The sequence below is a fragment of the Puma concolor genome, chromosome D3 (assembly GCF_028749965.1).
Source record: "Puma concolor isolate L17-30 chromosome D3, mPumCon1.1.hap2, whole genome shotgun sequence".
NCBI lineage: Eukaryota > Metazoa > Chordata > Mammalia > Carnivora > Felidae > Puma > Puma concolor.
Window position 1 is genome coordinate 14,938,319 of NC_141678.1, and position 22,834 is coordinate 14,961,152.

Consider the following 22,834-nt stretch of genomic DNA (forward strand, 5'->3'; position numbering starts at 1 on the left):
TTACAAATAAATTTATTCTTAATAACTATAATAGCTATGAATAACAAAAGAAAATTAGGGAAAAATCTAGTGTTTATATTAATTATTTTTTAGGAACTAAGGATAGTCTTTCCTTATGTATTTTCTTCTTGTTATCTAATGCTTGCCCTGTCTCTCCCTCCCCCACATCCACCCTTCAGCTTCTGTTACATGATTTTATTTTCTCACACTTGGGTCATATACAAAGCTATCTTTTTATCTATCTATCTATCTATCTATTTATTTATTTATTTATTTAAATGTTTACTTATTTTTGACAGAGAGAGAGAGACAGAGCATGAGCAGGGGAGGGGCAGAGAAAGAGGGAGACACAGAATCTGAAGCAGGCTCCAGGCTCCGAGCTGTCAGCACAGAGCCCGATGCGGGGCTCAAACTCACAGACTGCGAGATCATGACCTGGGCCGAAGTCGGACGCCCAACTGACTGAGCCACCTAGGCGCCCCACAAAGCTATCTTTTTAAAGACACTCTTCTCTTGTTCCACTTCTTTTTTTCTATTAATAAACCTATCTTGTAGGATTCTCTTTTCCTTGTTTTTTAAATTAATTATTTTTTAAGAGTACCACTACAGAGGGGTGCCTGGGGAGCTCAAGTTGGTTAAGCATCTGACTCTTGATTTCGGCTCAGATCATGATCTCATGGTTCAGGGGTTCAAGCTTTGTGTCGGACTCTGTGCTGACAGCACGGAGTCTGCTTGAGATTCTCTCTCTCCTTCTTTCCACCCGCTCACCCCCATATGCTCTCTCTCTCTCTCTCAAAAATAAATAAATAAGCTTAAAAATTAAATTAAATTAGGGGCGCCTGGGTGGCGCAGTCGGTTAAGCGTCCGACTTCAGCCAGGTCACGATCTCGCGGTCTGTGAGTTCGAGCCCGGCGTCAGGCGCTGGGCTGATGGCTCAGAGCCTGGAGCCTGTTTCCGATTCTGTGTCTCCCTCTCTCTCTGCCCCCTCCCCCATTCATGCTCTGTCTCTCTCTGTCCCAAAAATAAATAAACGTTGAAAAAAAATTAAAAAAAAAAAATTAAATTAAATTAAAAAAATAAAAAGTGCCACTACAGAAAATTTTTTCCTCTGTTTGTAGGCCAACTGACATCTCTGTAGCACCTATATATCTTATACTTCTTTTCCAGTACAAGTCTATACTTCTTTTCCAGTACAAGAATAAAGAAAGTGCCTTCATTAGACAATTTCTTTTTTACTGCATTCCTTCCTTAGGATAGACACAAAGAAACTATGCTATTGTCCTGTCATTAAATCAATTAGTCATTCTCCACTGCTTGATGATATAATTTTCTATAAAGAGAACTGCACACACAGTCTCTTACACAATGGTGTGGGTAGGTGGTAGAATTAGATCATGTAATCACCAAGCAGTTTTTAAATTTATATTAAACATTTGAAATCATGTAAAAATAGACTAAATTCTCATTTGTCCTAATCCAAAATAAGATTTAAAAAATTGAAATCTACTTTTATAAAATGGAGACAAATACTAAATAAGCTAATATTACAGACTTACTAATTATGTCACTTAGTAATCACATATTTAACCCAAGCTCCTACTCTTTACTATACATTAAAAATGATATTCAGGGGCTTCATGCCTGTGAAGGTCCCAGAAGCATCCCCAACTTTCATGACACCTGCAATGCTAGCCAGCCTGCTCCACCTCTGCTTAAAGAGAAAGAAGTGAGACCCCTGAAGAACCTCATGTTTGTTATCATAAGAACTGAGAAATCATGGTTATCTTAGGATAAAAAAAAATGGTAAACTCACTATTTTCTATGCTGTTTAAAAAAAAAAAACTATACTTTGCAACAGAGATACATCATCAGAAATTCAGTTATGTTCAGTATTGCTTTAGGGCTCTTTGTACAATATTTCTCTTTAAAAATCCATGTAGGTTTCTGGTTCTGGGACAAGAGATGGCTCATTTCTCCTGGTTCTTCCCCTCTAAATATAACTATACAACTTGGAAATAATTCAACAGGCAACCATAGGGGCGCCTGGGTGGCTCAGTGGGTTAAGCGTCCGACTTCAGCTCAGATCATGATCTCATGGTTTGTGAGTTCGAGCCCTGTGTCAGGTTCTCTGCTGTCAGCGCAGAGCCTGGAGCCTGTTTCAGAATCCGTGTCTCCCTCTCTCTGCCCCTTCCCCACTCGGGCTTTGTCTCTCTTCCTCTCTCTCAAAAAACAAAAACAAAAAGACAACCATAAAGGACTCTGAACAGTAGAAAGAAGAAGGCAGATGGCTGGGGACTTCAGGATTTAAAGAGCACCTTGACCGCTTCCCTGAGGTTGGGTTTTATCTCCCTTCTATCCCAGACTGAGCATGGGAAAGGTCTATATACTGAACCACCAACAAGCATACAAAGTCAAAACCAAACCAACCAAACAACCCTGTTCTCTCTGGCCAAAGGATTGGGAAAGGGGAAGCAGGGATTAACAGGGAGATCCATATCCAGTAGTAGCAGCGAAACCAATCTTCCACATTTGTGGCCACAGCGGAACCCAAGCAGACTGATCCATTCTTGTCCCATAACAGGTGGCAGCAGGTGTGCACTTCCATATACTCTAGTGACCCAAGGAGGCCTGATGTCTCTCAGCCTCTACCCAGTGGTTTTCTACCCAGTGGCACAGAATACTGGTGGTTCCTAGCCATCTACACAGTGGCAGAAGACAACCCAGGCCAAGCATCTTCCAGTCCTTCATCCAACAGCACAAAGTGAACTAGGCCTGGAGTCTCCTGCCCTCAACCAAGTAACAGAGAGATACCTAGACTCTTTGGCTCCTGGCCCTCCATCAGTAGCAGAATGTGGCCCGGGGTAGGTGCTTCCCTCTCCAGAAGCACCATGGGAGACAGAGTGGAAACAGCAGGGGAAATGTTCCTCATCCTGGGGATCCAGTATCTCATACCCCCTACCTAATGACAATGGGAAGCCCACAGAGGACCAGGGAAGTGTCATCTATCCCCATAGGTGGTACCAGCAGGGATCCAGTGGGGAGCTCAAGTGGAGTCAGAAGAATGAAGCAGACCAAGATAACACTGAAAGGACAACAAGTAAATTATCATTGAAACTACCACCCGCAGGGTGGGGGGTATGGGTGAGATAAGTAAAGGAGATTAAGAGTATATTTGACCTTGATGAACAATGAGTAATATATACAATTGTTGACTCACTGTACTATACACCTGAAACAAATATAACACTGCATATTAACTACACTGGAATTAAAATAAAAAAAAGAAACCACCACCTACAAAAGTAGGACAGAACTTACACAATGAACCTAAACAGGGCAACTGCCTGGTAAAATAGAAGATTTAAACAGGATCCACAGTTCCAAACATAATATCCACAATGTTCAGCATACAACACAAAAATCAGTTGTCATAACAAGAACCAGGGAAATCACAACTTGAATGGAAAGAGATAGTCAACTGATGCCAGTATTAAAATGAACCAGAAGTTGAAATTATTTGACAAAGATTTTAAAGTAGCCACCATCAAAGACAGAGACTGACAGAATGGAAAAAAATACATGACCCAACAATACGATGATTATAAGAAACTCAGTTCAAATATCCCATCATACGTAGGATGAAAATAAAAGCATGGAAAAAGATATATCATGCTATCCTGAATCTAAAAAGGTAGAACTAGCTATATTAATATCAGATAAAATAGGCTTCCGAGAAAAGAAAATGACTAGGGACAAAGAAGGACATTACATAGCAATACAAGGATGAATCCACCAAAAAGACAGCAATTCTAAATGTACAAGCACCAGATAGCAGCTTTAAAATATACTAACCATGGGCACCTGGATGGTCTCATAGTTAAGTGTCTGACTCTTGATTTTGGCTCAGGTAATAATCTTATGATTTCAGCTCAGGTCATAGTCTCACAGTCGTGAGATCCAGCCCCATGTTCTGCAGGGCATGGAGCCTGCTTAAGATTCTCTCCTTCTCCCTCTGCCTCGCCCCTGCTCATGCTTGCTCTCTCTCTCTCAAATATATATACAAAACAAAAATTGATAAAGCTACAAGGAGAAAACAGACAAACCGACAGTTTTCATTGCAGTCTTTAACATCCTACTTTCAGCAATTGATAAAATTACTAAATAGAAAATTAGCAAAGATAGAAAAGAACTGAAGAATACCATCAAGGGATATAATCTAATTGACATTTATAGAACGCTCCAGCCAACAACAGCAGAATACACATTCTTTTTAAGTGCCCATGGAACATTCGCCATATCCTGGGACAGAAAACACATTGCAATAAATCTAAAATAACTAAAATCATATAGAGTATGTTTTCTGACCATAATGAAATCAAACTAGAAATTAATAATAGAAAGACAACAGGGAAATCTTCAAACATTTGGAAATTAAGCACCACATTACTAAACAAAGCATGGCTTTTTATTTCTCAAAGGAAATAAAAGAATACATAGACCTAATTGAAAATGAAAACACAGCATATCAAAACTTGTGGGATGCAAATAAAGGAGTGCTCTGAGGGAAACTTATAATACTAAATGCTTATATCAGCAGAGAGGAAAGGTCTTCAAGTAGTGATCCAAGTTTCTACCTCAAAAACTTAGAAAAATATAGGCAAAATAAACTCTAAGTTGATGGAAGAAAATAATAACAGCAGAAATCTATGACACTGAAAATGGGAAAAGTAAGAAAAATTAATGAAATTTAAAGCTGATTTTTGGCAAAAAGATCAGTAAGATTGATAAATATCTAGCAAGACTAACAATGGAAAAATGAAAGAAGAGATAAATCACTAATATTGGACATGAGACAGAAGATATTATAACAGATCCTGTAGTCATTAAAAGTATAACAAGGGGGGCTCCTGGGTGGCGCAGTCGGTTAAGCGTCTGACTTCGGCTCAGGTCATGATCTCATGGTCCGTGAGTTCGAGCCCCGCGTCGGGCTCTGTGCTGACAGCTCAGAGCCTGGAGCCTGTTTCAGATTCTGCGTCTCCCTCTCTCTCTGACCCTCCCCTGTTCATGCTCCGTCTCTCTCCGTCTCAAAAATAAATAAACGTTTAAAAAAAAAAAAAAAAAAAAAAAAAAAAAAAGTATAACAAGGGATACTGCACACTGGGTATAGAGATTACTTAAAAAAAAAGTTTAATAATATTGTAAAATGTATTCATAAAAAGTTTTTAAAAATACTCAACAAAACATTTGCAAATTGAGTCTATCAATGTAGAAAAAATTATACACTATGAACAAGAGGAATTTATTTAAGATATGCAAAGTTGATTCAACACTTGAATATAATCTACTTCATGAATAGGCTAAAGAAAAATCATATGATTGTGCCAATTGATGCAGAAAAAACATCTGGTAAAATCCAAAACTTACTTATGACTTAAAAAAAAAAACAAAAAAACCAAAAAAACTTAGTAAGTTAGGAATAGAGGAGAAACTACCTCAACTTAGTAAAGAGCATCTGGTGAGTTGAACCAGGTCACAAAGACATGAGTTCAGTCCATAAAAATCTATTTCTATATACCAATACTAACCATGTGGAAACTGATATTAAAAAACAGTATCATTTATAATCACTCCAAAGAAAATGAAATACTTAAGGATATACTTGGCACAACATGTATAGAATCTGCATGCTCACAACTGCAAAATGTAGATAAGTGAAATCAAAGATCTAAGTAAATAAAAAGACATACTATGTTCAATGGAGCCTAAGACTCAATGTAGAAAATAAGTCAATTCTTTCCAAATTGATGTACAGGTTTAATGCAATTTCTATCAGAATCCCAGCAAAGTTTCTTGTAGACATAGGCAAAACTTATTCTAAAATTTACAAGAAAAGTCGAAAGAACTAAAATAGCTTAACACTCTTGAAAAAGAATAGATATCACTTTACCTAATATTAAGGCTTAGGATATCGCTATAACAATCAAGAAATTTGGTACTGGTGAAGAGATAGACACATCAATTGAGCAGAATAGAGAACCCAGAGATATACACATACAAGTATGCCCAAATGATTTTTGACAAAGTCGAAAAGTACTTTAATGGAAGAAGAATACTTTTCAACAAATGGTGCTGAAGCAATTGAACATCCATAGGCTAAACCTTGTATCTTATATAAAAGTTAACTCAAAATGGATTACAGATTTAAATGTACACACCAAACTATAAAATGTTCAGATAAAAAGCATAGGTGAAAATCTTTGGGATCCAGCAATAGGCAGAGTTCTTAGATTTAACACCAAAAGCATGACCCATAAATGGAAAAATTGATAAATTGTACCTAACCAAAATTTAAAACCTTTGTCCTAGAAAAGATCCCAATTAAAATGATGAAAAGACAAGCTACAGAGTGAGAGAAACTATTTGCAAACCATGCATCCAACAAGAGCAGTATGTAGAGTTTATCAAGAACTGTCAAAACTCAACAGTAAAAAAAAAAAAAAAAAAAAAAAGACAAAAATGCAATTAGAAAATGGGAAAAAGACAAATGGAAATTTCACTGAAGAGGATATATAAATGGCAAGTAAGCATATGAAAAGATGCTCAACTTTACTAGGGATTAGGGAAATGCAAATAAAACCATAATGAGGTATTACTATTTATGTATCAGAATGGCTAAAATAAAAAATAGTGACATAACCAAATGCTGGTGAGAACATGGAGAAACTGGATCTCTCTTACACTGCTCTCATATATGTACAATTGTACAGCCCTCTGGAAAACAGTGTGGCATTTTCTTATAAAACTAAACATTCAATTTTCCGTATGACCCAGCAATTGTATTCCTGGGCATTTATCCCAGAGAAATGGAAATTTATGTGGAATTTATACACAAATGTTCACAGTAGCATTATCTGCAATAGCCCCAAACTGGAAAACAACCCAGATGTCCTTCAACAGATAAATGATAAAATAAACTGTAATACATCCATACCATGGAATTCTATTTAGCAATAAAAGGGAATGAACCAACGATACACACAACAACTTCAAGAATCCCTGGAGAATTAGACTGAGCGGAAAAAAGGCCAATCTGCAAAGGTTACATACTACAGGATTTCACTCATATAGCTTTCTTGAAATGATGCAGAACAGATCAGTGGTTGCCAGGGATTAAGGACAGGGGGTGGGGAAATGGGGATGGGAGAAGATGTAGTGATACGGCCTTGTGGTGATACAACTGTCTATCTTGATTGTGGTGGTATATACACAAACATACACATGTGAAAAATTGCATAGATCTAAATACACACACATACACATATACACATAGACAAGGACCAGTAAACAGGAAAATCTGGACAATATCAATATCCTAGTGTGTTACTGTATTACAGTTTGGTAAGATGTTACCTATTATTTCTTACAACTGTGTCAGTCTACAAAATCTCAATAAAGTTTAACCTGATAAATCCATGTATTTCATGTATAGTTATAAGTTCATCACTCCTGTGAGCATTTATTGAGCTGCTTCTATGTATGACGTGTCAGCTTTTGTGTGGGTGGGTGGAGGTGGGAAGACAGAGTGGGCAATCTACAAAGGAGTACTGAATAGAAACCCCATCTTCCCTGATGTCACAACTCTAAATACATAATGTATTAGTGATTTTTTTTTTTAACACATGTGTCCTTCACTACAGACTGACTGTTTTAACCACTCTACCTCCAGTGCCAAAACATCTCGAACATAGTAACTTTTTAATTAATACTTGAAGGAAAATGGGGCACCTGGGTGGCTCGGTGGGTTAAGCGTCTGACTTTAGCTCAGGTCATGATCTCACGGTTGGAGAGTTCGAACCCCGCGTGGGGCTCTGTGCTGACAGCTCAGAGCCTGGAGCCTGCCTCAGGTTCTGTGTCTCCCTCTCTCTCTGTCTCTCCCCTGCTCATGCTTTGTCTCTGTCTCTCTGTCTGAAAAATAAACATAAAAAAAAATACTTGAAGGAATGATTAAATGAAAATAATCAGTCAATAGAAAGGGGGATAAACACCACCAAATGGTTAGAATATAGTACAAAAAATAGTGACATGATGAAAAGTGCTTATGAAAACAGAAGGGAATACTAAGTGTTGTCTGGGAGAATTAAGGGAAGGAATCTTTCAATTGGGTCTCACAAGAGGAGATGGGGAAGGGAAAACCAGGCCAGGCAGAAGGAACTGAGCATTCAAAAGCACAGTCCTATCAGAAGAGCATAGGATTCCCTGGCACCAGCAGAGACTTTGTTGTGCTTGAGCTTAGAGTTCTCTCCTGGGAGAGGCCAAAAAAGGATGAGGCCAGGAGTGACTGTGGATGCTATGTGAAGGCAGTTCGGGCTCTTGCATGAACAATGTGGGGACGCTGGAGTTTTTGAAGCCACTAGATGATGCTCAGATTTGTCTTTTAGAAAGTTAATTTGGATGGCAGTGAGGAGGATGCACAGCAGGGAGGAGGGAGAGAGGCTGAGAAACCAAGACAAGGGCTTGAAGTGAATGAAAATTCTCAGTTCTTCATTGGATTCAATTTACCAAAAACCTCAGTTCCCAAAGGTACTGAGTTTGTGGAAGCTAAGTCTTCATAATTACTGGCGTGAATGGTTTACAGCCTTGTTATCCTTAAATCTGTGTAATGAATCCTATCATAGGACTGTGAAGTGGAGACATTTATTGAGAACTTTAGTTGTTCTTTTCTGCAGATTCTTCCAATACAAACATGCTACTTAGTTGATTTGAAACTCCCCCTTTTCCCAATTTCTAAAACTTTGAAATAATAGACTATTCTTCATATTTCACAAAACCTTGCATGTCGTGGTCGATTTATTAATATTTTGACCATCAACAATGATCATTTCCACATGCTATTGAAGAATGGCCCTTATTTCTCTTAAAACACAAAGTGACTATTTTAGCAACAGGTAGGAACTTTGGTAACTAAAATATTGATCTTTGTAGAGAATAAATTATAAGTCTGAATTATGGAGAATAAGTACTTTCCACACAATTTCTGTGCACACATATATTTGTGATAACATGTAGATACAGTTGAACGGTCTGTTGACCGTTGAAGGCTACGTTGAAGGCTGCCTGCCTTCCTCTCCACCCCCAAAAAAGGAGGTAGAAAGAAAATTCTCTATAGGTTGGAGCTAGAAGAAGAGCAAAGGCGTTAAATAGAATTCCTCCTGGGCACAATGAAGTGACTTTCTCCCCACTGCTCTTTTCCTACCATGTGACAATTTTAACAGCTCTTTGCTGACAGCAAAGAGACAATCAGGGAATATGGATTATGAGAAGAGAATGGAAAGGTGTGGAATTTATTGTAGGTAATGCTTTTCTTCCATTTTGCAAAAAATAAAGACATTTCAGACAGCTCTGCATATAAAACTTCATAGATGGGTATGAAATGTTTTTTTTTTAACGTTTATTTTTGAGAGAGACCAAGTATGAGTGAGGGACGGGCACAGAGAGAGGGGGACACAGAATCTGAAGCAGGCTCCAAGCTGTCAGCACAGAGCCCGACGTGGGGCTCGAACTCACGAACCATGAGATCGTGACCTGAGCTGAAGTCAGACGTTTAGTGGACTGAGCCACCCAGGCCTCCCTACTAAATGTTATTCTTTGGAAGTTTTTCATTATGGAAAATGTCAAACATAAACGTTGATAGAGTAGTATGATGAACTATCTCATGCCCAGCTTTAATTTGTCAACTTATGGCCCACCCATTTCCCCACTCTGCTCTCCATTATTTTGAAGCAAAATAAATGCCATTTCATCCATAAACATTTCAGACTGTACATATAAAAAAAAACTTTTGAAAACATAATAACTATGCCATCAGTGTACCTAAAGTTTAACAATAAAACTTTAATGTCATCAAATATAAGGTCAAAAATTTAAATTTCCCAGATTGCCTATTTCTTTTTTATTCTACTGTCCTTTATCCAAGTCAAAGTCAGGTACAAACAGTTATTTGTCCAAATTTTATTTTAATAGCAATAATACATCTTAAAAATTAAACTTATAAGTTTTTTTTTTAAATTTTTTTTTTTCAACGTTTATTTATTTTTGGGACAGAGAGAGACAGAGCATGAACGGGGAAGGGGCAGAGAGAGAGGGAGACACAGAATCGGAAACTGGCTCCAGGCTCTGAGCCATCAGACCAGAGCCTGATGCGGGGCTCGAACTCACGGACCGCGAGATCGTGACCTGGTTGAAGTCGGACGCTTAACCGACTGCGCCACCCAGGCGCCCCGTAAACTTATAAGTTTTAACAAATTTAAATAATTAAATCTAATATAAAAGGAGTGAGTAACCAGACTGTCACTCTAGCAGGACAATGTTGATCTGCACTGATATGAGTGCTACAAATGTATGGGCACATGGTCAAACTAAGCAAACTTAGGGGAGAAAAAAAAAGTAAGGGGAAGGGTTGATTTCAGTTTTGCCTGTTTTCAAAACATTTCCTTCTTTGCTCGTAGTTTTAACTACAAAACTGCCTATAATAATGGTTATAAGATTTTTATCAAGGAAGTCCACTAAACCGTGCTAACAAAACTCTTTTGTAATCCCTCATTTGCTTGTTTTAACATTTTCACTGTTTTACTTTAGCTAAAGACTTCCTCCTTCATTTGAAATTAGCTTGAAATCACAGGATTTCAGAGTTGGGAGGGACCATGTGGCTTCCTCATCTCAGAGAGTCGGTGGCTTTGATATTATTATAATATTGGTGTTGCCAGTGAGAAGCTAGCTTGAGGCATCAAACTGCTGATAGTTACAGACTATATTCTAATTTGTTAAAAGACACTACTCTGTAAAAATGGTAAATAAAAGTTTCATTAGCACAACATAAAATAACTTTGAATTTTATTCTCTTAGAAAGCTTGGTAAAGTTAATATTTTCTCCAGTGTGTTGAAAAGATCTTTTTATACAAGAAGGAAGTACATTTAGTTCAAATTTTGAAAGAATAAAGGTTCTCATCCTGAGAAGCCTGCAGAAATGAACATAGTAAATGCCAGACTCTTCCCTCAGATAACATAACAAAGAATTATAAACTTGTGTGCTATCAGTAAACAAAATATGTAATACATATATCAGATGGTACTCTGTTGTGAGACATTGTAAAACCCAATTAGAAATTATTAGGTCTTCAAAAATTTGGATATCAAGTTCTATTCATATTTCTCAGGTTTAAAAAGTAAAGACACACACACACACACACACACACACACACACACACACACACACATGCTGGTCCCTTCCACATGCATTGGTAAAATCTAGATAGCACTTCTGGGTGGAGTAAAATTCATCAAAAACAAAAATTTGTTATAGAAATTCAGGATTCTCAGTGTATTCCATATATGTGACATTTTACACTAAACCTAGGACTTAGAATACCCAGAAATAATTTTAAATACTTATTGTTTGATATGTACAGGGAACTGCATTAGGTGCGTTAGTAAACCACAGAATAAAATGCCAGAATGATACCAAATTAAACTCGCAATACATTTAATTTAAAGAAAGTACTTAACGACAGTAATTTAGAGATGGCAATTTTGGAGATTTAGTGTTGTCTTCTAAACTCAGAGAGTCTTGTAAAAATTCCCTAGAACTTATTTGTTCCAAGTTCTACAACATAAGAAACCCTGTATACACTTACAAATTTAGAACATTGACAATGGCCTGACTTCTGATCCTGTTTATTTTTATTTTTTCTTTAATGTTTATTTATTCTTGAGAGACAGACAGACAGACAGAGCATGAGTGAGGGATGGGGCAGAATGAGAGAGGGACACAGAATCCAAAGCAGGCTCCAGGCTCTGAGCTGTGAGCACAGAGCTCGACACGGGTCTCGAACTCACTCGAGCTGTGAGATCATGACCTGAAGTCAGACACCTAACCGACGGAGCCACCCAGGTGCCCCTATTTTTAATATTTATATTGACTTCACTTATTTCCCCCCCCCGGAGTCCCTAATGTACTAATGGCCCTTTATCCTGTGTACATTCCAATTTTTTCCTTCTCATTTGCCAAAATACAAAAACTCAAGCTCTTGATTCTTTCAAAACAAAGTAAAAGCAAGTGTCATAGTAAATGTAATCCACTAGATTCAGGTAAGGCAATTATAGAGCTGATTTGTTCAGTTACTATACAAACAGCAGGTGAAAATCTCTGTTAATATATAGAACAGACGGAACACCACATTCTAACACAACCATCCATCTTACCTGGGTCACAAGGGAGAAGCAGTGTTCACATCAACAATACCTATTCATACTTTGACAATGATGGAACTTCCGTCTGAGAAATGTGGTATCAGTACTATCACTTTACGGTATGTTCAATAATATGAAAGATATGTGGCAATTAAAACTTTTTGATCTCACAGTCCTATTTTTTTATCACTTGCATGCATCTGTCTCTCTCTCTCTCTCTCAATACATATCAGAAACTAGTGAAAATAACCAAAAAAATTTTTTTTCTTAACTGCAAAAGAAATCATGCTTTATTAATACTACTAACAGTATTATAGCCTTTTAAATGGTAACAGTAGTTTACTTTCCCACACTTAACAATACTATATCTAGTAAGGCTATTTCTCTTTCTATCATGCTTTCTGAAAGTCTGGAGGCCCCTGTTATAGTTTCATTTTTTTTTTAGTCCTTCATTGAATCACTTGGTTAACTTCTAAGTCCTCTTGTTAACTTCTCATTAATACCCAGGCACCCCTTCACCTTGTCAAGGACAATTAACAATTTTAATTTGTTTTTTCTAAAATGCTAGCCAGTTAAGGATCACTTGGCAAATTTTATAAGCTTGGTCTACTCAATCACCTAGCCATTACATAAAATGTTGAAAACCAAAACCTACTAAACCTACTAAAAACCTTCTACACTTGCATTCATATTTACTGTAGTGAAATAAATTTGAAGTAGAACTTTCAGTATGGCAAGAATAAAAATATCTATTTTTTAGGGTCAGATCAGGATACAGTTTTTTTTAAATTTTTTTAAATGATTATTTATTTTTGAGACAGAGAGAGACAAAGCATGAATGGGGGAGGGTCAGAGAGAGAGGAAGACACAGAATCTGAAGCAGGCTCCAGGCTCTGAGCTGTCATCACAGAGCCCGCTGCGGGGCTCGAGCTCACAGACCATGAGACCATGACCTGAGCTGAGGTCGGACGCTCAACCAACTGAGCCACCCAGGCGCCCCGTGGGTACAGTTTTTTTTTTTTAATACAAAATAGAATAAATTAAGGTGGCTGAAATATAGCCTTTATAATAATGGGAACAAAATATTCATTAATTAAAAGACTGTAGTAATTGACTACTTTGGACAAATCCAAAGTCTTTCTCCTTTTAATGATGATCCTAGCTTAGAACCAAGAGGTTTGAATGAAAAAATTGAAAAACAGCAAAAAAATCCTGAATAGGCAGAAATATAAGAGGAAGGAAGGCTGGTGATAGTCTAAGGGAAAGAGAGCTGGAGTTCCTCTGGAGCAGATGAGGGCCAAGGAAAAAGCCATGTGTTTAGGGAGATAAGTATGCATCCTTTCAAACCCTTGTTGGTTGACAGAATTGTCAACATTATTAGCTTGTGCTTCTAGTGGGTGGGGAAAGAGGACATATTCTTTAGCAATGGGAGCCTTTGTTGGGACGTAAAGTAGAATATGCTATTCCCCCACCCGTTTTGAAAACGAAACAAAACATGATCTTGGAAACCATGTTGTGATGGTCCATCTGCTGTAGAATCTTCTGACTGGAAAAACTAGAGTTGTACTGGGGATAGAATAACTAAGGAGCCATTTAGAACAATTTGTAAGGATGAAAACTAACCCCCCTAAAATCCACCTTGAATATCCATAAAGCAATGCTGGCTTGAAATGATGTGGAGGCAGTACATTTAGGCACAGAAATTCAAATGTGTTTATACATTATTATGACATACTGCTGTTAAAATTTAAAAAAAAGCTTATAAAAACAATAATGCCATATAACCTTCATAATCCCTATTTTTATTTTTTAAATGTTTATTTATTTTGAGAGAGAGATCATGAGCCAGGGAGGGGCAGAGAGAGAGAGAGAGAGAGAGAGAGAGAGAGAGAGAGAGAGAGAGAAAGAGAATATCCCAAGCAGGCTCTGTGCTGTCAGCACGGAGCTTGACTGATGGAGAGGTGGGGAGGTGTTCAACCTCATGAACCATGAAATCATGACCTGAGCCAAAATCAAGAGTTGGAACGCTTAACTGACTGAGCCACCCAGGCAACCCCCAATTGCTATTAAAAAAAAAAAAATTGTAAAAAAGTCTGGGAAGTTATATGTCAAAATACATTTAGGTATAGAAGATAACTTTTATTTTCTTCTAATTACTCATCTACATTTTCTATTTATTAAAATGAAAAGCACATATTGCTTATAGAGTTGTTAAAAATTACTGACGAGCTCTCTTGGGTCAAGGGTTTCCCACCATTTTGTGGAGAATAGGAGAAAACATTAAAGGGAACAAGGGAGACATCTGCTTCCATTTCTACTCATTTACCAACAAGTGTTCTTGCTGGGAACTCCAAACTTCAGGACTCACAAGGAAGTGATTTCATAACATCTTACAACAGGGAAATTTATAATTTCAAAGTGACATATAGTCGTCATTGTTACTTTTAACCAAATATTGTGCAGATTACAATGTTTCCACAGTGCCTGTTACCCCATAATGAATTGCTAACAAATTTCTATTCTACAGAAAACACAATAATCATCAGTTCGGGGCATCTTTTAGAGAAAAAAAAATATTTATATTAAAAACTTCAAACAGATTTATGAACTAATTTTTAAGCAAAATACTGTACTTGAGTTGCCAATATTATTAGCACTCAAAATACACACCTTGAATAATTAGCAGAAAAATGGACTCAGCAAGGCATAACTGATAGTCTATGTATTACATCACACTGCTATGCTTTGGAGAGGAAAAGGCATTTAAAAGTAATGGCAAAGATGTACAGCACACAGCTAAGAGAGTGAAATATTTATATAGGATGGAAAGACAGAATCTCATCTTTCTATATATGCCTGAGGTAATTCAAGGTATTTTCTAATTCTGTCTATATTGCTACTAATTAGCAATAATACTATGAATTCTATGTTGAGGCCATTCAATGTAAGCTTCCTCCATTTTTCTCCATTCCGTCTTAAAATTTCTCTATATACTCGGTTGACTTCATTCTTTAGTCTTCCTTTTACAGGTTAACCACCTCTCCCCCAACAACACCAAAAAATGGCCTTTTAATTCTGTATCCTACTACCTTCTCATTTCATTAATCCACTCTTCTTACTTTTCTTAAATCTTCCACTTCACTGACTCCTTTTGGCCTACGATATGCTCAAGGTATCATTTACTGAGAGGACAGGAAATTTTCCCGAGGATCCATTAGCTCTCAACTCCTAATCTCCAAATCCAACAGAATCCTTCTCAGGTCGTTATCCTTCCGTATCACAACCTTTATGGAACGTCTTGTTTCTTGGCTTGTGTGGCACCTACCTCCAGAAGCTCTTTTCCAACTCACCTCTCCTGGCTCATCTTCTTTCGCTTACCTCTTAACACAAGGGTCTGTAGTAGACCCCTTCTCTTCTCTCTGCACTTCCTCTTATTGATCGGATTTACTCTTATGCTTTCAGCTATCTCTCCTAAAATGCCAATGTCCTCAATAAATCTCACACGCTGCTTTTCTTCTTTGCATTGGGGCTGTCCTAGTTCCAGAACCTCATTACCAGTCCAGGTTCTCATTCCTAATCTCTTTCTTTAAGTTGCTTTACCAACTTCTGATGGAGTCATCTTTCAGAAGCTCTGATTGCATCAGTCTCTTCTATTCAAGCACCTTAAATGGCTCCCCACTATCTACTGTTCAAAGTTCAAACCTTTTTGTACATGATTCAAGGGCCTTTGATTTTCCACTGTCCCTACATATCCTATATTTATTCACAATGCCTGAGCCAGGCAAAAAAATACACCGTGTCTCACCACACCTGCTGAAAAGCTACCTAGTGTTCAAGACTCAGCTCAAATTCTATCTCCAAGTTACCCCATCTCCCTAGTGCAGAAGCGATCTCTTCCTTCCTCTCGTATAGGTAATTAACTTCTTGTGGCATTGATGCCATGTTGCCTTACTTTTAAAGAACATGAACATTTCTTGATTCCATTAATTGAATATGACTAGCAGTAGAAATATTATTGACTTATCTGTACTCCACAGTATCTTGAATATAGCAGGCAGTGTTGGACTCAGATTACATTCACTTAGAATTAGAGACTTCTTATCCAGGATCTGAACTAAATCTTGCCTCTGCCTTACTTCTGCAGAACAGATGTGGGAAACAAATTAGCCAAATAAGCACTACTGTGTGTGTGTGTGTGTGTGTGTGTGTGTGTGTGTGTGTGTGTGTGATGGTTGTGAATAAATGACTCAAAAGAAATAATTTCCAAGTACTTCCATTTGAATTATTTTACAAAAATAATTATGAGAAATTCTACTCCTAGGTATATATACAAGAGAACTGAAAACATATATTCACACAAAAACTTGCATAAGAATGTTCATAATAGCCCCAAAGTGGAAACAACTCAAATGTCCATCAACTGATGAATGGATAAACTGGTCTATCCATCTGATGGAATATTATTCACCCATAAAAAAGAATGAAGCATTGACACATGCTATAGCACAGATGACCCTTGAAAACATTATGCTGAATGGAGAAGTCAGATCCAACAATTCACATGTTATGATCCCATTTATATTAAGTGTTCAGAGTAGGCAAATCCATAAAGACAGAAAATTAGTGGTTGCCAAGGGATGGGGGTAATTGGGATAGGATGCTTTTTAGAGTGATGGAAATGTTTTGAAATTAGTGATGATGGTTGCATAACATTGTGAATATACTAAAAACTTGAATTTTGCACTTGAAAATGACAAATTTTATGTTATGTGAATTTTATCTTAACTGGAAAGAGGAAAAATGTGTGAGTTTCACACACTCACACACACACACACACACACCCCTCCAAATAATTCAATTTGGATCTGTGGTATAAAGAAAAAGAGGTCTCACTTTTAAGTCTGCAAATCTGGGTTTAAGTCAACTCTGCCACTTACCTACTAGCTGTGTGATCTTAAGTATATCACTTACCTTCTCTCATCCTCAATGGTCTCATCTATAAAGTGAGAACAATAATGCCTCACAAAGCTGTGAGACTCATGAAATAATGTGAAATCATTACATAAATTCTAAAGCCCCTTATAAATGAAAAATATTATTATTGTGCATGCTTAAAATTATTTTTAAAAATCCTAAACTGTATTGAATAGTCCATAATTTCAACTTTTTATCATTGGTATGTTATCTAAGCAGCTTTTCTTGTTATATGTGGATGGCATCTTGGACTTATAGCACTTATCCTGTGGACACTAATAGTACTTTACAGAGTTATTTAACCATGATCTCTGCGACAAAAGGTAGTATACAAAACCAAGCATCAGCACAAAATCCAAAGCACTGACTAGACACTTCCAAGTATCCATACTTTCACAAATGTAAAACATTCTGTATTTTAAAAGTTGACATCTCGGTGTCCTTTATGCTCAATACAAAGGAAGGCATGTACAAAAAATAGTGGGAGGGTAAACTGGTGCAGCCACTATAGAAAACAATACGTAGGTTCCTCAAAAGATTAAAGATAGAGTACCATATGATCCAGCAATGCCACTCCTGGATACATATCCAAAGGAAATGAAATCACTACCTCGAAAAGATATCTGCACTCTCATGTTCATTGCAGCATTATTTACAATAGCCAAGACATGGAAATAATTCAAGGGTTCATCAATGAATGAATGGATAAAGAAAATGCAGTATCTGTATACAATGGATTATTATTCAGCCTTAAAAAAGAAGGAAATCCTGCCATCTGTGACAACATGGATGAACCTTTAGGGCATTATGCTAAGTAAAATAAGCCAGAGAAAAAGACACTGTATGATCTCACTTACATGTGGAATCTAAAAAAAAGTGAACTCATAGACACAGAGAATTTATTGGTGGTGGCCAGAGGCAGGTGGTGGAGGATGGGGAAAAATGAGAGAAGGTGGTGCAAAGGTAAACACTTATAAGACAAACATGTTCTGGGGATGTAATGTACAGTCTGGTGATTATAGTTAATAATATTGTATATTTGAAAGATGCTAAGAGTAAATCTTAAAAGTTCTCATCACAAAGGAAAAAAAGTTTATGTGAGGTGAATGGTGTCAGTTACTTATTGTGGTGATCATTTCAAAATAGATACATAACTCATATCATTATGCTGTACACCTTGGACTAATAGAATGTTACAGGTCAATTATACCTCAATAAAACTGGAAAAACAACAATGGGAGTTTGCTTAAAATTTTTTTTTCATTTGTTTGTCCTATATGCTCTTTGGCATCAATACAAGGAAGGCATGTATATTTCAAAAGAGAGGAGACTCATTGAGAATTAAAACAACAGACATCCAAATGAAGTAACAAGTATTGTTATGTTTAAGCTTTGAGTATATATTTTGTTTTCCCTAATAGAATTCCTTAACAGTTTTTGAGGTTAGGGATCATATATAAGTAACTTCAATATCCCTTTACAGAGCCTAACATTATACACAGTAGGCATTTATACTTAGGTTACTTAACGAATTGGGTAAGAATACTTCTTGATTACATAAAACTTATTGATCATATTTAATCTACAGTGACAGGATGCAAAGTTGTTAATATCAAAACTAAACCTCTCCAAGGGCAGCTGGCTATTTATTAATGAAGGAAATAAAATCATACACACACACACACACACACACACACACACACCGTTTCTCATAAAGGAAACATGTCAATCTATATTCAGTTATAAAACTGTCTTCATTTGCCTCACATTTTTCTTTAAGTGAGGTGACAGACCTGACCCAAATTGGAAAAACATTCATGTCTCTTCAATATTAGGAATGTTGACTTTACTTTAGATAGGCAGGATGAAACAGATTTACTTTCTTTTCCTTCACATCAAGGTCAGGTGCCTCAGAATTCTTCGAGGAACCGTGTAATATTTAAGTGTAAGATGTGGTCCCTGTACTCAAAATGTTTACATCATTAGTGAAGGTAAAACTGAATGATTTAAGATACTATGCACATTTTCTTTCACTGGTTTGCTAACTTAAAAATCTGGATTCTGCAGCAAAATTGAGTTTACTTCAAACAGGAAGTGAAACTTTACACAGGGTCTTGAAGAAAAGGTAAAATTTGAATAGGCAGAGAGAAGGAGGGCTTTTTGGGTGAAGTAGATACAGTACAGGAGGCGCAGACTCTGAGGACTATGGTGTGTTGCAGAGACAGACTGACCTCAATAGAGCAGAAAGAGCGAAGAACATAGGAAATGAAGCTGGATAAGTAGTGTGGGACAGATTAGCAAGGGCGTTGAAAGTCGAGCAGAAGAGCTTAGATTTAATGTGGTGGAAAACATGGAACCAGTGAAGCTTTCTGAAAAGAGGAGGAGTAGCATTTAAAGAAGGTTAATCAGGATGAGCTGGAAAAAAACAGATGGAAATGAAGGAAGGCAGCTATGGTAATCCAGGAATGAGGCCATAAGGGTCTGAGTAAGACAGGTGCACAGAGATACACAGATCTTCCAGTGGCAATGTGCTGGGCCTTGAGACTGTAAAATTAGGGGGTACCAGAAGCGAGGATGAGACACAGACTAATGTAACGGCTGCCTACTAGGTAAAGAAGTTGCACGACAGATTAAGACTTGGATATTTCCAACACTAAAAATATACTCACAAAGCTTAAATGTCTTTCAAATACCCTATAAGTAGTTTCATTGCTTTCTTTGGTGAATTTACCGTAGGTGCCCCCAGATTTCACATCTGCTTTGTTAACAGCCCTATGAAAGTCTGCTTATGTAACAATTGGTTGTTTTTCAATACATAAAGTTAACTGACCCATTACAGGATATGAACCCCCTGACACTAAGACAGTGAAAACAAAAACATTCTTCTTTATATTCAAGTGTATATATTCTTTATTGTCTGGTTCCACCCAAATAAAGCCAAACCAAACCAACACTCCTAAAAAACCTAACTTTTTTTGAGCTGATCTAAAATCTTGAGACACAGTTGTAACTTTATGATAGTGATCCAGTCAGAAGAAAACAAATTCTGTTGAGAAAATAAATTAAGAAATCAACACTTTGCCATGTTGCTTTCCTAAGCTGAGCTGTATCAAATTGGGAGGAAATTCTCAGAAGTGAAAAACAACAACAGGGGTGCCTGGGTGGCTCAGCAGGTTAAGCCTCTGACTTCAGCTCAGGTCATGATCTCACAGTTCGTGAGTTCAAGTTCTACGTTGGGCTCTATGCTGACAGCTCAGAGCCTGGAACCTGCTTTGGATTCTGTGCGTGTGTCTCTCTCTCTGCCCCTCCCCACCCCATGCTCTGTTTCTCTCTCAAAAGTAAACAAACATTAAAAAAGTTAAAAAAAACAAAACAAAACAAACAAAACCCTCCACCTGTTGGGATGAGCACTGGGTGTTGTATGGAAACCAATTTGACAATAAATTTCATATAAAAAAAACCCACATGTTTTTTAGTAACAGCCACGTTATTAAAGCTAAATTTGGGGGGCGCCTGGGTGGCGCAGTCGGTTAAGCGTCCGACTTCAGCCAGGTCACGATCTCGCGGTCGATCTCGCGGTCCGTGAGTTCGAGCCCGCGTCGGGCTCTGGGCTGGTGGCTCGGAGCCTGGAGCCTGTTTCCGATTCTGTGTCTCCCTCTCTCTCTGCCCCTCCCCCGTTCATGCTCTGTCTCTCTCTGTCCCAAAAATAAATAAAAACGTTGAAAAAAAAATTAAAAAAAAAAAAGCTAAATTTGGCACATTCACTAATTTTTTATACTAATAATTACTTAAATCTACAGTCAACTCTTCCCCTGCTTCCCCTCTCCCCTTAGGATGGGCAGTATATAACGTGGTAAGAGGAGTAGTGTAAACAGGTAAGATATGTAGATTTCATTCATGTGTTCCCATGGTACTCCCTAATACTTCCACTATGGTAAGACTGACTCTATTATCTATACATTATTGTATGTATTGTTTTATTTATCTTCCCACGACCATTTTCTGGTAGAACTGTGAAAAAGAACTGAAATGTCCCAAAACGGCAAAAGTAACCATATCTACTATCATTCGCCGAGCTCTTCTTTTACAACGTGCAGTCAAACTTGTTCCTTTAATACATAATTTCACTTGATCCTCACAACAATCCCTAAAGTAGGTACTATGATTGTGTCCATTTTACAGTTGAAGAAACCAAGGCTTCAAGAGTTAAGGGATTTGTATAAGGTCACAAAGTTAGTGAGCTGCATGTGGCAGACATGCTCATCTGATATGCTCTTGTTAATTATTATACTGCAAACCCCAAACATATGTTACTGAAACCAAAAGTAACAGATATAAGGAACCTGGACATGTTACTCACTGTGTAAAAGAGTTAGGGAGGAACATTTAATAACTGTCAGTGATACAAGTGGACAGGTTCCTTGACTCACTTCTAAGCTTTCCTTATACTGAAAACAGTGCACTCTATTCCTGAAGGACAGTGGGACACTGCTAGGGAACGAAGTTAACTGGCCTCTCTCTTAGAAGGACACTTATATTACATTGCTATTTGATGGTATTCACAGCATCTCAATATCTTCTCAATTTGGTTACATTTTTAAAAAATGCTATCACTGAGATCAGCCAGATCAAGACTAACTAGGCTGGTTGGTGACATCAAAATGCTTTTAAAAGTAATTTTTTATTAGACTATCCAACTGAGCAACCTATTTAACTTCTGCCAGTGACCCTGAAATAGAAACTAAACTTTGAGAGATACTTCTCAGTACATAAAATATATTCATAAGAAGACCCCTCTAATAATAACTCCCCACTGTTAATTCCCTCTTTATGCATCTGGGCAAAGATGTCATATTTCCTCTACAAAGCTTCCTTTTATGTTGCAACAGTAGGAATCTCAATTTCAAACCGAACCAATACAATCGAAAACTACAAACTCATTCACAAGGCATGACTGTTTTTATTAGGATTTTATATAAATTGCCTAAGCATGATGGGACACCTTACATTTTAACCCTGCAACACTTTAACTAGAGAGTAAAGCAGTTGTCGTTTAAAGTTCTGTGCGCCCCTCCCCTTTTTTTCTGCTAACACACGGTCTTCCGCAAAATGGTCAGTGTGATCTTGGCAGACTGTGCAAGGAATACGACCAAGGTAAACTAAAGAACTGAACATTAAGCAGATGTCAAGTGATTCAAAGTTTAACATTTGTCACCTGTGTATGAAACCAGCAGTTTTAAATGGTTACAAATAAAACATGTACAAATTAACAGATGCAGTTAGTAACTTCCACTCTTCCAACCAGTGGCGCTTTGGCAGGCAGCCATATAATCTGCAATAATCTGTCACTACCGTGAAGCCCCACCTACTTCCTCTGCCCCACCCCTATGCAAGCGATGACTGGGATATTTGTGGAGCGCTGATATAACAATCTATAAAAGGCCTCCCTATCTATAAAAGCTGAAACATAAACTGTAAAGTGTTTAACGTTCATAAATTAAAAAAAAAAAACCCACATGCTCTATACCATCACATTTCAAAGATTATTTGAAAGTTTTAATTTCCTTATTTATATATCAGAAGGCTAGAGGCCTCAAATTGGTCACATCCACGG

At 37.4% G+C, this 22,834-nt stretch overlaps 1 protein-coding gene across 3 annotated transcripts in view; it reads right to left on the reverse strand.

The window, feature by feature from the left end:
- Nucleotides 1-22,834, reverse strand: part of TAOK3 (TAO kinase 3) — a 180,886-nt gene that overhangs the window by 146,173 nt on the left and 11,879 nt on the right. The window lies entirely within an intron of this gene.